The 10,966-nt window shown below is 42.9% G+C and overlaps 1 long non-coding RNA gene across 10 annotated transcripts; it reads right to left on the bottom strand.

The window, feature by feature from the left end:
• Positions 1-6,718: 6,718 nt before the first annotated feature.
• LOC123404824 lies at positions 6,719-10,289 on the bottom strand. 10 transcript variants are annotated; one of them, XR_006611928.1, is made up of 5 exons: positions 9,860-10,288; positions 9,510-9,556; positions 8,537-8,773; positions 8,398-8,455; positions 6,719-7,017 (listed from the first exon to the last, which is right to left on the bottom strand). It is a non-coding gene; the product is annotated as an uncharacterized LOC123404824 (long non-coding RNA). The 10 variants fall into 10 exon arrangements; XR_006611923.1 differs by having other exon boundaries at positions 8,537-8,776; positions 9,860-10,287; XR_006611922.1 differs by having other exon boundaries at positions 8,537-9,556; positions 9,860-10,289.
• Between the last annotated feature and the right edge of the window lie 677 nt (positions 10,290-10,966).

The raw sequence follows: 10,966 nt of genomic DNA, 5'->3' as shown, positions 1-10,966 counted from the left end.
AGAAGAAGAAGAACAACAACAACAACGACAACAACAACGACAACAACAAGAACAAGAACAAGAAGAACAAGAACAAGAACAAGAACAAGAACAAGAAGAACAAGAACAAGAAGGAGAAGGAGAAGGAGAAGGAGAAGGAGAAGAAGGAGAAGAAGAAGGAGGAGGAGAAGGAGAAGGAGAAGAAGAAGGATAAGGAGCCATTCCCCCTCCCCGTCTCCAATAGCACCTACAGTACTCATGCGTGCCTCTACATGTCACCGCCTGTCCCCGGACAACCACTTAGTTCGATGCATGTCACCATCAACCGCCACTAAACGCCACTGCATTTCACCGTTGCCACTTGTTGTGGCTTGTCCGCAATATTCATTAATGATTGCTTTCTTTTATTGGTTGGTCGCTTCTCAATCTATCTGCAAGCCTTCATTTTTACTAAGCGGTAATAATGCTTGTTCATCCAACTCCTTAAACCCAAAGTTATGCCAAATGAGTTCACCATACCTACATATATGAGGTATTTCCATGCCGTTCCAAGTACATTTGTATGTGCCAACTCTAAGTTTCAAAATGAATTTCCTTTTTGTGTGTCCATACCGCTCATGAGGCGACAGGGGCGGACAATATTTTCCATGATAGGTATGTTATTCTCAAGATGAGTGTTTATCCACTTCTCATTGCTCGAGAGTGTGGAGGGTAATAGGGATGCCGAGTCCCGAAATGAAAAAGAAACTTTATATATGTTGTTCAATAATAAATTCACTCGAAATTGTTGGTATGGAGGGCACCCATGGATACGGCTAGCCATTTATTGTGCAGGAACTATGGAAAAGGAAATAAACTTAATTTTATGTTTGCGAACCGCCTATGATTTTAGCATGGAAGATATTGGAAATTCTCGGTCGTTTTGGTTGACGGGAAAAGTATGCCTCGCAAAACAATTTTATCTATTGATTAAGCTGCGAGCTTTGGCACCTCTACAAATCCCTGCTTCCCTTTGTGAAGGTCCTATCTATATACGTTTATACAATATTTATCTTTTTTGAGTCTCCATCTCCTCTTATAAAGCACCAACTAGGGAACACTATTGTCATACTTGTGCATTTGATATAGCTAATATTAGAGTGTGCTTCATGGATGGATCAATGATTGAGCATAATGGGCTAGGGATAGCTTTATTTAGCGTTGGTATTTTGAAAGACATGGTTGCTTGTTGATAAGCTTGAGAATTGATGTCTTTATGTCAAATTATAGACTACTACTTTGAATCACTTAAAGTCCAAATGTCCATGCTACAAAAGAAAATAATATGTGATAAACATGATAGGCATCATTCCACATCAAAAATTGTTTTTATCATTCCACATCTCCAAGTTATCTACGATTTTTTATTGTGCCATGTTGTTATATTATCAATCTTGGATGTTTTGTCAGCATTTACTAGCAACTCTATATCATTTTTTGGGACAAACCTATTAACATAGTGGCCAGTGCCACTTGCTGTTTTTGCTTGTTTTTGACTTTGCAAAATATCAATACCAAACGAAGTCCAAATGCCAAAAAACTTTTTGGAGATTTTATTCTGGCAAGAAGAGACCCTGGAAGCTTCTGGAGGCCATGAGAGGATGCTTGTGGGGCCCACTAGGCACCTGGGCGTGCTAGGAGCCTCCGGCATGCCATGGTGGGTAGTGGACCCCACGAGAATCACCTTGACATAACTTTGACTCTATAAATACTCTAAAATCGTAGAAACTCTAGAGAAGTCAAATTAATACCTTTTCCGCCGCCACAAGTTCCAGAACCATGAGATACAATACAGAGGCCTTTTTTGACACTCTGTTGGAGGGGGCAACGATCACAGAGGAGTTCTTAATCATCCTTGCTTCCCCTCCGGTGATGTGTGAGTAGTTTACCACAGACCTATGGGTCCTTAGTTAGTAGCTATATGGCTTCTTCTCTCTTTTTTATCTTCAATACAATGGTCTCCTCTAGGTTCTTAGGGATCTATTTGATGTAACTATTTTTCGGTGTGTTTGTTGGGATCCGATGAATTGTGAGTTTATGATTTGATCTATCCATGAATATTATTTGAGTCTTCTTTGAACTCTTTTTATGCATGATTGTTATAGCCTTGTATTTCTTCTCCGATTTATTGGTTTAGTTTGGCCAACTAGATTGATTTATCTTGCCATAGGGAGAGGTGCTTTGTGATGGGTTCGATCTTGCGGTGCTCGATCTTAGTGACTGAAAGAGACATGACATGCATGTATCGTTGCTATTAAGGGTAACAACATTGGGTTTATTTATACATGAGTTTATCTTGTCTACATCATGTCATCATTCTTAATGCATTACTCCATTTTTTCATGAACTTAATACACTAGATGCATGTTGGATAGCCGTCGATGTGTGGAGTAATAGTAGTAGATGCACGCAGGAATCGTTCTAAATCGTGGAGGTGATGCCTATATACATGATCATAGACTTGGATATCATCGTGATTATTCTCTTTTCTATCAATTGCCCAACAGTAATTAGTTTACCCACCACATGCTATTTTCTCGAGAGAAGCCTCTAGTGAAAACTATGCCCCCCAGGTCTATTATTAAAACAAAAAATACCTTGTTGCAATTTTATTTTATTTATTTTATTTTGTGTTTTAGTTAGATCTATTTATCAAATCCTTTGCAATTTAAACTATCTCAATGCAGTTGAGGGATTGACAACCCCTCTACGCTATGGGTTGCAAGTATTTGTTGTTTTTCTACAGGTTTTTATATATATTGTCACTTGGTTCTCACACTGGATTGATAACCTTGGTTTCATAACTAAGGGAAATACTTATCTCTACTATACTCCATCATTCACTCCTCTTTGGGGAAATTCCAACGCAACTCACAAGTAGTAGTGCCCCTGGCCTGATAAGGCTAGTGCGCCCCCTATAGCCCTTCCGCACACTAGGAGCTGAGGGGACCCTTCCGGACTCCTCTCGAACCCTTCGGAACCTTTCGAAAGCTTCTTAGTACAATACTGGCAAAACACGGAACTTTCCCGGTAACCAAAATATGACTTCACAAATATACATCTTTGCCTCCAGACCATTCTGGAGCTCCTCATAACGTCCAGGATCTCATCCAGGACTCCTAACAACATTTGGTCACCAATGTGCATATCCCAATACTACTCTAACATCATCGAACGTTAATCGTGTGGACCCTACGGGCTCGAGAATCATGTAGACATTACCGAAACACCTCTCCGATCAATAACCAATAGTGGGACCTGGATGGGACCTAGATGCCCATATTGGTTCCTACGTATTCCACGAAGATCTTTATCGGTCGAATTGTGATCTCAAGGATTTAATCAATCACGTATGATGTTCCCTTTGTCCAGCGGTATGTTACTTGCCCGAAATTCAGCCGTTGGTATATCCGTACCTAATTTAGTCTTGTTACAGGTTAGTCTCTTTGCTCATCCTGTAATACAATATCCCATGACTAATCCCTTAGTAACATTGTTTGCAAGCTTCTTGTGATGTTGTATTACCAAGAGGGCCTAGAGATGCCTTTCCGTCACACGAGGTAAAAAATCCCAATCTCGATCTATGCCAACCGAACAAACACCCTCAGAGATACCTGTAGAGGACTTTTATGATCACCCATTTATGAAGTGATGTTTGATAGCACACAAGGAATTCCTCTGTGTCACGGAGTTGCATGATCTCATGGTCCTAGGAACGGATACTTCACATGAAGAAAGTAGTAGCAATTAACTAAGTGATAGGATCAAATTCTATGCTTACGATTGGGTCTTGTCCATCGCATCATTCTCCTAATTATGTGATCCCATTATCAAATGACAATTCATGTCTATGGTTAGGAAACCTTAACCATCTTTTATCAATGAGCTAGTCAAGTAGAGGCTCACTAGGGACACATTGTTGTTTATGTATCCACACATGTATCTAAGTTTCCAGTCAATAAAATTCTAGCATGGATAATAAATGTTTATCATGAACATGGAAATATGATAATAACCCTTTTAATATTTCCTCTAGGTCATATTTCCAATAGGAACAACCTACACTTGCAACTAGCAACGCTATAATAAGGATTGAGCAAGCGGTAACATAACAATACAATGGTTTGCTAGGAATGTGAAGGGTTGGAGGCTTATCATGTCATTTTGGAAACTCGACACACAAGTGGTAGGTAGCAAGATATAGAGATAGAAACGATACAACTAGCATATCAAAGATAGTAGTGGTATACAAGGTAATGGTCATCTTTCCTGAAATCCTTCTTGGAAGAAGATCGAGTTTGTGAAGTAGAAGAACACGCATAGTCGAACAAATACTCACACCCCAATATGTTTTAGGAACTCTAGTGAGTGGAAGCATATCAATAAACAAACAAATAACATGGTAAATACCACAACATATTCATGAGATTATGTACAAACAAGTATGATGCATGTCCATTTAATTATGCATGGCATGGAATTAAGTGAAGTTCAATATGCAACGGGTTGCATATTGACGAAACACCACGTTCAAATTGTTTAGTTCAATATTGTTTAGGTACTTGGCAAACTAAATGTTGGTTATCATGCAAGAGGTGAAGCATAATTAAACTATCTATCTAGGCATTTTAAATGAGGCCGGAAACAACATATAGTATTTCTGAAATAACCCCGTATGAAAATTTTAAAATTGGTACAGATCTGTACTAAACATAATTTTATATTTATTAAACAAGAAAATAAAGTGCATCTTGTTATTCTACACATTTTTTAATCAAGTTACATATGTAGTTCAGTTAATTTGGAGCTACGGTTATTAAGATATGAATTAAACCTTTTTAGCATGTCTTTTAGGCAATTTTAACGCAAATAATATTTTAAATGCTTTTAACATGCATGAGGATGACATATTTGAGTTCGATGCAATTTTATGAAAACGTTGACATAGTATATGATATGGCACATTTGTCGCCATGGCGGAAAGAAGGGGGTGCCAAAGCGGTGAGAACGGAAATGATGCGACGATAACGTTCCCGTAATGCGACAACTCATTGTGATACCTATGCAAAGAGGCTAAGTGTGGGTGTGAGCGTGTGATGCAAAGGTGACGAGGAGTGATCTCGGCTACCGGGTGTCCCACGTGTGGGTGACATGACAAATGAGGAACATGTATGATGTAGTTCGGACACGATGCAAAAACAAGAATATCATGCAAACATCACACGTGCATTCGCCCACGGGCAACCGTCTAAGGATTCTACCTTTGCAGCTTGCAATTTTTGGAGCGGATAGTCATCGACAGAAGTAGTATACACAGTCGTCGTGGAAGTAGTGGTTCATGTTTCCGAGAAGAACTTGACGAATTTGATGTCCTTGTCGGCCATAGTGGAAGTAGTGGTACTCGCATTCATAGTTGTAAACCGTAAGTATTGGTACAAGGCGCCAGGTTTGGTGGTTTAGTGTGTAATCGAACTCTAGGGGGTCTTGGACTTGATGGTCTTTGTGAACCGAATATGTATTTTACGGTCTTGGGTCTCCATGGTTTAGATGCGTTCGGGGATGTCTTGTTCGGCCAAGAAGAGGCCGTGTAGTCGAACTTGTCGTCAACAACAAGGTAGTACATGCGTACGAGGTAGCAACTTGGTGGAGGTCAAACGAGGTAGGGGGCAACTCTTGGTCGAAGATGTCGGATACGCACTTGAGTAGAGAAATCGTAGCAATAGCAAGTGGGACAAGGCACGAGCGGTGCAGCAAGGAAGTAGCAGTCAAGGCAACAAGATGAAGGAGTATTAGTCGTTCCAGCTGCAGTTATGGTGGTCGGCGATGGTGCGGGCTTGAAAATTGTAGGACAATGTGGCGGCTTAGGGCTCGTGAAGGCCATGAAGATGGCCGACAGTAGATGATTGTGGGAGGCTGAGGGGAGCAACAAGGAGGCAAAGAAGAGGTGGAAAGTCGGAGGCTCGCGGGTGAAGCAGCAGTGGCAGTGGCTTGGGCTCGCTCGCTGGCAGGGCGCTTGTGTCGGGGTCCACACGAGAGGAGGCATGGGGCGCGCATCCATAGGGCGTTGGTCGAGGTGGCCATCCATGGCAGGGTTGCACGGGCGGCGTTGTGTAGGGACACACGCTGGTAATCACGGAAGCAGACGAAGGGGGCGACCGGACGGTGCGGTGCGTGACGGGGAAAATAGTGGAGCCGTGAAGCGGCATGAGCAAGGCGAGCTGGGCAACGATGGTGCACCAAAGCGCGCACGAGGGAGGAGCCAAAGGTGGGTGTGCACAGAGGCGCGGTAGGAAAGAAGGGAGCGGCGGACAGCAGCGGCTTGCCCACCAACAGCGGGCGGCTGGAGGCGCACTACACCACAACACTGATGTGAGGACAATAAAACTGTCGGGACAAGTCTCGAGAATGGCTGTCGTGGATTACTTCTGCCGGGACCTACATATTTACCGACAGTTAGTTTTCTCCCGACAGGAAAGGGACCTACATATTTACCGACAGTTAGTTTTCTCCCAGCAAATTTGTTAGGGCAAAGAAGTTTTAATTACACGCAATGCAACTACCGGTACAAACTTGTTGACCCGGCAAATTTTATGTCATCACATTGATTTCACTAGAAATTTGGGCAGCATATATATAATTAAATAAGAATTCACAATGTCTAATTTAATATTTATTCATAATATTTTAGGCAATCAGGACATATCACACAATTTATCCATACACTTCAATGAGAGTTACATATATGCCTCACAGGAAACCTTAATCTGCATCCGATAAACATAACAAGCAAATACAACGGGTACATATATATGTTTCTAGATGTGCCACATAACTAAAATGAAGTTGTGCCACAAAAGGGAAAGTGGCCATACAATGGCTGTTACAAAATGGGCAGAGCTAGTCTCCAGGTTCAAAAATAAACATATTACATTATCATTGCAGCACTCAAAATTGAAGGTCTTCCACATCTTCGAAACCTCCAACTTGTCTTTGGGAAACCTGCAATAGACAGAAAACTCAAAATAAAGCTCTTGTTTCAGATTTTAAATTAACACATTAAATATTACTCCCTCCGTCCCAAAATAACTGTCTCAAGCCTAGTACAACTTTGTACTAGAGCTAGTACAAAGTTGAGACACTTATTTTGGGACGGAGGGAGTATGACATAGCAAGGAATACTACATAATTATATCAAGCAAGAATTAGTTGACCTGCACATCCAAAAATCTTCCATGAGAAAATATACATGGCGAATTAGGAACCAGGGTTGAATTTTAAATGGAGTATATATGGCGAAACAGGAAACTGAGGCCCTGTTTGATAGCTCAGTTTTTTCTAAGTACTATAAGAATACTACAGTTTTTAAAAAATACTATGGGCTCGTTTGGATGCAAAGTATTTTCAAAGTGGCTAGTTTGGCGACAAAGTTTTTAGAAAACCATGGTAATTAAAAACATAGTATTCCCATGCATGGTTTTTAAGGCGACGCCTTACCGCTTTAGGGAGGGGGAGCGCGTTGACGCCTAGGCGACGACTAGGCGGACGCTTTAGGCGCCTAGGCGCCCAAAGCGGTCGATTTTCTAAAGCAGAGGGGGAGCACTCTGACGCCTAGGCGACGCTTCAGGGACGCCTTAAAAACAATGTTCCGATGTGTGAGCTGCAAAGTACTGTAAGTTTAGATGGCTAGCTATTAACGCTGCAAACACATGCCTCGCACAACACCTAGCTAGCCGTTGCATTCAACTAATCAGCCATGCACATGTAGCTAAACACGTGTAGCTGGCTTCTTTAAAATTTCTGGTGCGTTATTCTCGGCAGCTAGCTGGGCGATCCTTACCTTACCATACGAGTGCATAAGAACAGGAGCATGCAAAAACTGAATGACAAGGTACATACCAACCAATAAAACAGTAAATAAAACTATGGTATGTGAAAAAACTGTAGTATTTTCAGAATGCTTAGAAAATGCTTTGCTATCAAACGGGGCCTAAGCTGTTTGGCAACCCCAAACATGCCCAGCAGCCAGGAGCAAGGCCGCAGCATGACAGCACGTACAGATTCATGTTCTTCGCATGCTTGGTTTAAAAAAAGAGATTAGGGGTTGTTTTTTAATACAAAGAAAATACTGCAGTTTTGACAATACTACAGTTATAAATATCATAGTTTTTGGGTTGTCAAACAGCTCACAGTAATTAAAACTGTAGTAAATTAGAAAACTGTAGTATTCCTATAATACTTAGAAAAAACTAAGCTACCAAACAGGGCCTAAAGCTTTACTATCACAGCAAAACATCACGTATACAAATTGAGCAACCAATGATTTTTTTTTACTTTCAGCGACCAATATAAATATTCAGCCAACAGAAAGATGTATATTACCTCATCAGCTTGCTTGTGGTCGCATTGCTGTATTTGCCACTGACTTGTCCACTTCTAACTGCACACATAGAGGCAAAAAGAGTATTAAGCAATCAACCATGATAGTCATCGTAAATTTAGCAAGTGAACCTAAGCTTACATGCTTGTAAGGCCGAGCGATACATCACCCTTGAGCTTGCCCCATGGTTGTCATGTTCCCAACACCACGAGGAAGAATAACATCTCTTTTAATTACATAGTTCATGACAACCTTACAATATTCAGAGCCAAGCTCATGTGCACCTACCACCTCTCTCCGATCAATTGATAGAATGGTAGCTTTTGCCACAGGGCTGCCATGATCCTGATAAACACTATATAGTATCACATCCTTTCCCTACTGAAGAATCATGAAAAAGTGGATAAGCGGAAGTGATTCTTTTTCATCATATAAAAACTAAAGAGGCAAAGTACAAACATATGATACATAAGACAATGTATGAGCTTGTAGACAGAAGATGTTAGATGTGTATAGTCTATAAGGAACTACAAAGAACGCAAAACAACAGATCTTATAAGCTATTATACATGATATAGTTATATGGACAGAAATGGATCAAGAAGTACTATGAAAGTAGATTTGAAAGTATTGAGACATAATAGCCCTCATGCATAAGGTGTGTCCAGTAAAGATCATGTTAACTTGGATGATTTTTCAATATGGTTTGTCACAAATTCTGGTGCTTTGCTGGGTGCAGCGTACTAATAAGAACTAGATCATGAAGAAGAGCGTTGCCGTGTCCTTCCATTTTGACAATAAAATGGTAGGGACTATATATGTAAGCATGAAACATAAATTTTTAATTTACATGGACCAACATGTACAAGTGTTAGTAATGGAAGATGGAAGAGGTTGAGGCATACATAATCTACAAGAGGAAAGTGAGACCCCTCCACGTGCGTGTTTTATTTATAGTTTACTCTATACAAAGGCCCACCACAAAATCCTGGTTTACATTTATTTTTATACTCGTGTCCTTTATTTTTTTCAAAACCAAAGAAGACATATAATCTACAGAAGAAAAGCGAGACCACTCCACGTCAAGTAATATCCCACTTATACCATTTCCTACCTTCAGTACCAGTAGAACAAAATCCTTAAGATTACTAATCTACATTCCTGCAATTAAAGAAGATGTCAGTGAGTCTTTAACCTAACGGATGGTCCACACAATTACAATGAGTTATCGCTGTGCCTACATATTAATATTTAATCATCAAGAATTTTTTTATACATGCTAACACAATCATGAGTTACACATGGTATGGTTGAATTTAGGGACATAAACAGTTCAGTTCAACATCTGAAAATGAACAAGGATGTTTCACGTTGTAGTACTGTATAACTGCATATATGGAGAACGATTGGTAGCTTGACATTATAAAAGTAACAATAAAATGCCCTCCCGTGGCATACACCAACCTGAAAATGAATAGTTCAGTTCAACATCTGAAAATGAACAGGGAGACGGCGGCGTCCAAACTGTGGCATACATTAAATGGCAGGGAGGCCCGAGAGATGCTGGTATGGGGCACCAGTTCGAGGCAAGGCCGTGGGGGACGGGCCGGAGGTGTTGTGGGGCGGCACCGGCGGCAGTGGGGGCTGGGCGCCCGCGGCGGCTGTGGATCGAGCCACTTCCTTTTCTCTCCGCCTTCCCCTTCTCAATCTCGCCGGACTCCTCTCACTGTGACCAACACCCTCCCACCTTCTCTCCATCGCGGGGCAGCGTTGATGAGAGCCGGAGCGGCCAGATACGGCAGCAGCGATGAACAGGGCGTCCAGATCCGGCAGCAGCGATGAACAGGGCGTCCAGATCCCGCAGAATGCTTCCATAGAATGGCAAGTTAGAACATCTCCCCGCGCTATACAAGCGCCGCGCCGTAAAAAAAACTGTATTTAGCGCGCGCGACGCGGCGGCAGCTCCAGCGGGCGCGCAAAAACTGCACGCGCCATTTCCAATTGAGCGCGTTAGATGAAACGCAATTCCGCGTCCATTATTTGCTGCGCCGGCTCCCGCGCGCGCTCCTTCTTTCTTCTGCGCTCTCTCCTGCTATCTCCTGCGTTGTGCACTATCTGCGCTCGCTGTACACTCTCGCGACCGGCCCATCCGACCGCGCCGCCGCCCCCATCCGACCGTGCCGCCGCCGCCGCTCGCGCCACCGTTCGGCGCTGCACCGGCCTATCCCTGAGCCGCCGTCGCCGCTCGCGCCACCGTTCGGCGCTGCACCGGCCTATCCCCGAGCCGCCGTCGCCGCCGGCGCCCGCTGGCGCTTCCCCGGCCTGTCTCCGCTGCGGCCGCCGCCCGCGCCCCCCCCCGTTCAGGCGCTTCCCCGGCCTCCCCTCGCCGCTGCGCTTCCGCCCCACCCCTCCTATTCCGGCCGGCCCTCGCGCGCCTCCGACGTCCGAGGAACAGCGCCCCACCGCTCGCTGCCGCGCCGCGCCCGCAAGGTGTTCGATCGTTGATTTATTTTGTTTGTTTGATCGTTTTTTTCACTATTTTTTAAAATGTATATGCGGTTTGTGCCTGCT

This window comes from Hordeum vulgare, chromosome 6H, assembly GCF_904849725.1.
Source record: "Hordeum vulgare subsp. vulgare chromosome 6H, MorexV3_pseudomolecules_assembly, whole genome shotgun sequence".
Classification (NCBI taxonomy): domain Eukaryota; kingdom Viridiplantae; phylum Streptophyta; class Magnoliopsida; order Poales; family Poaceae; genus Hordeum; species Hordeum vulgare.
This window is presented reverse-complemented; position numbering and strand designations above follow the sequence as displayed.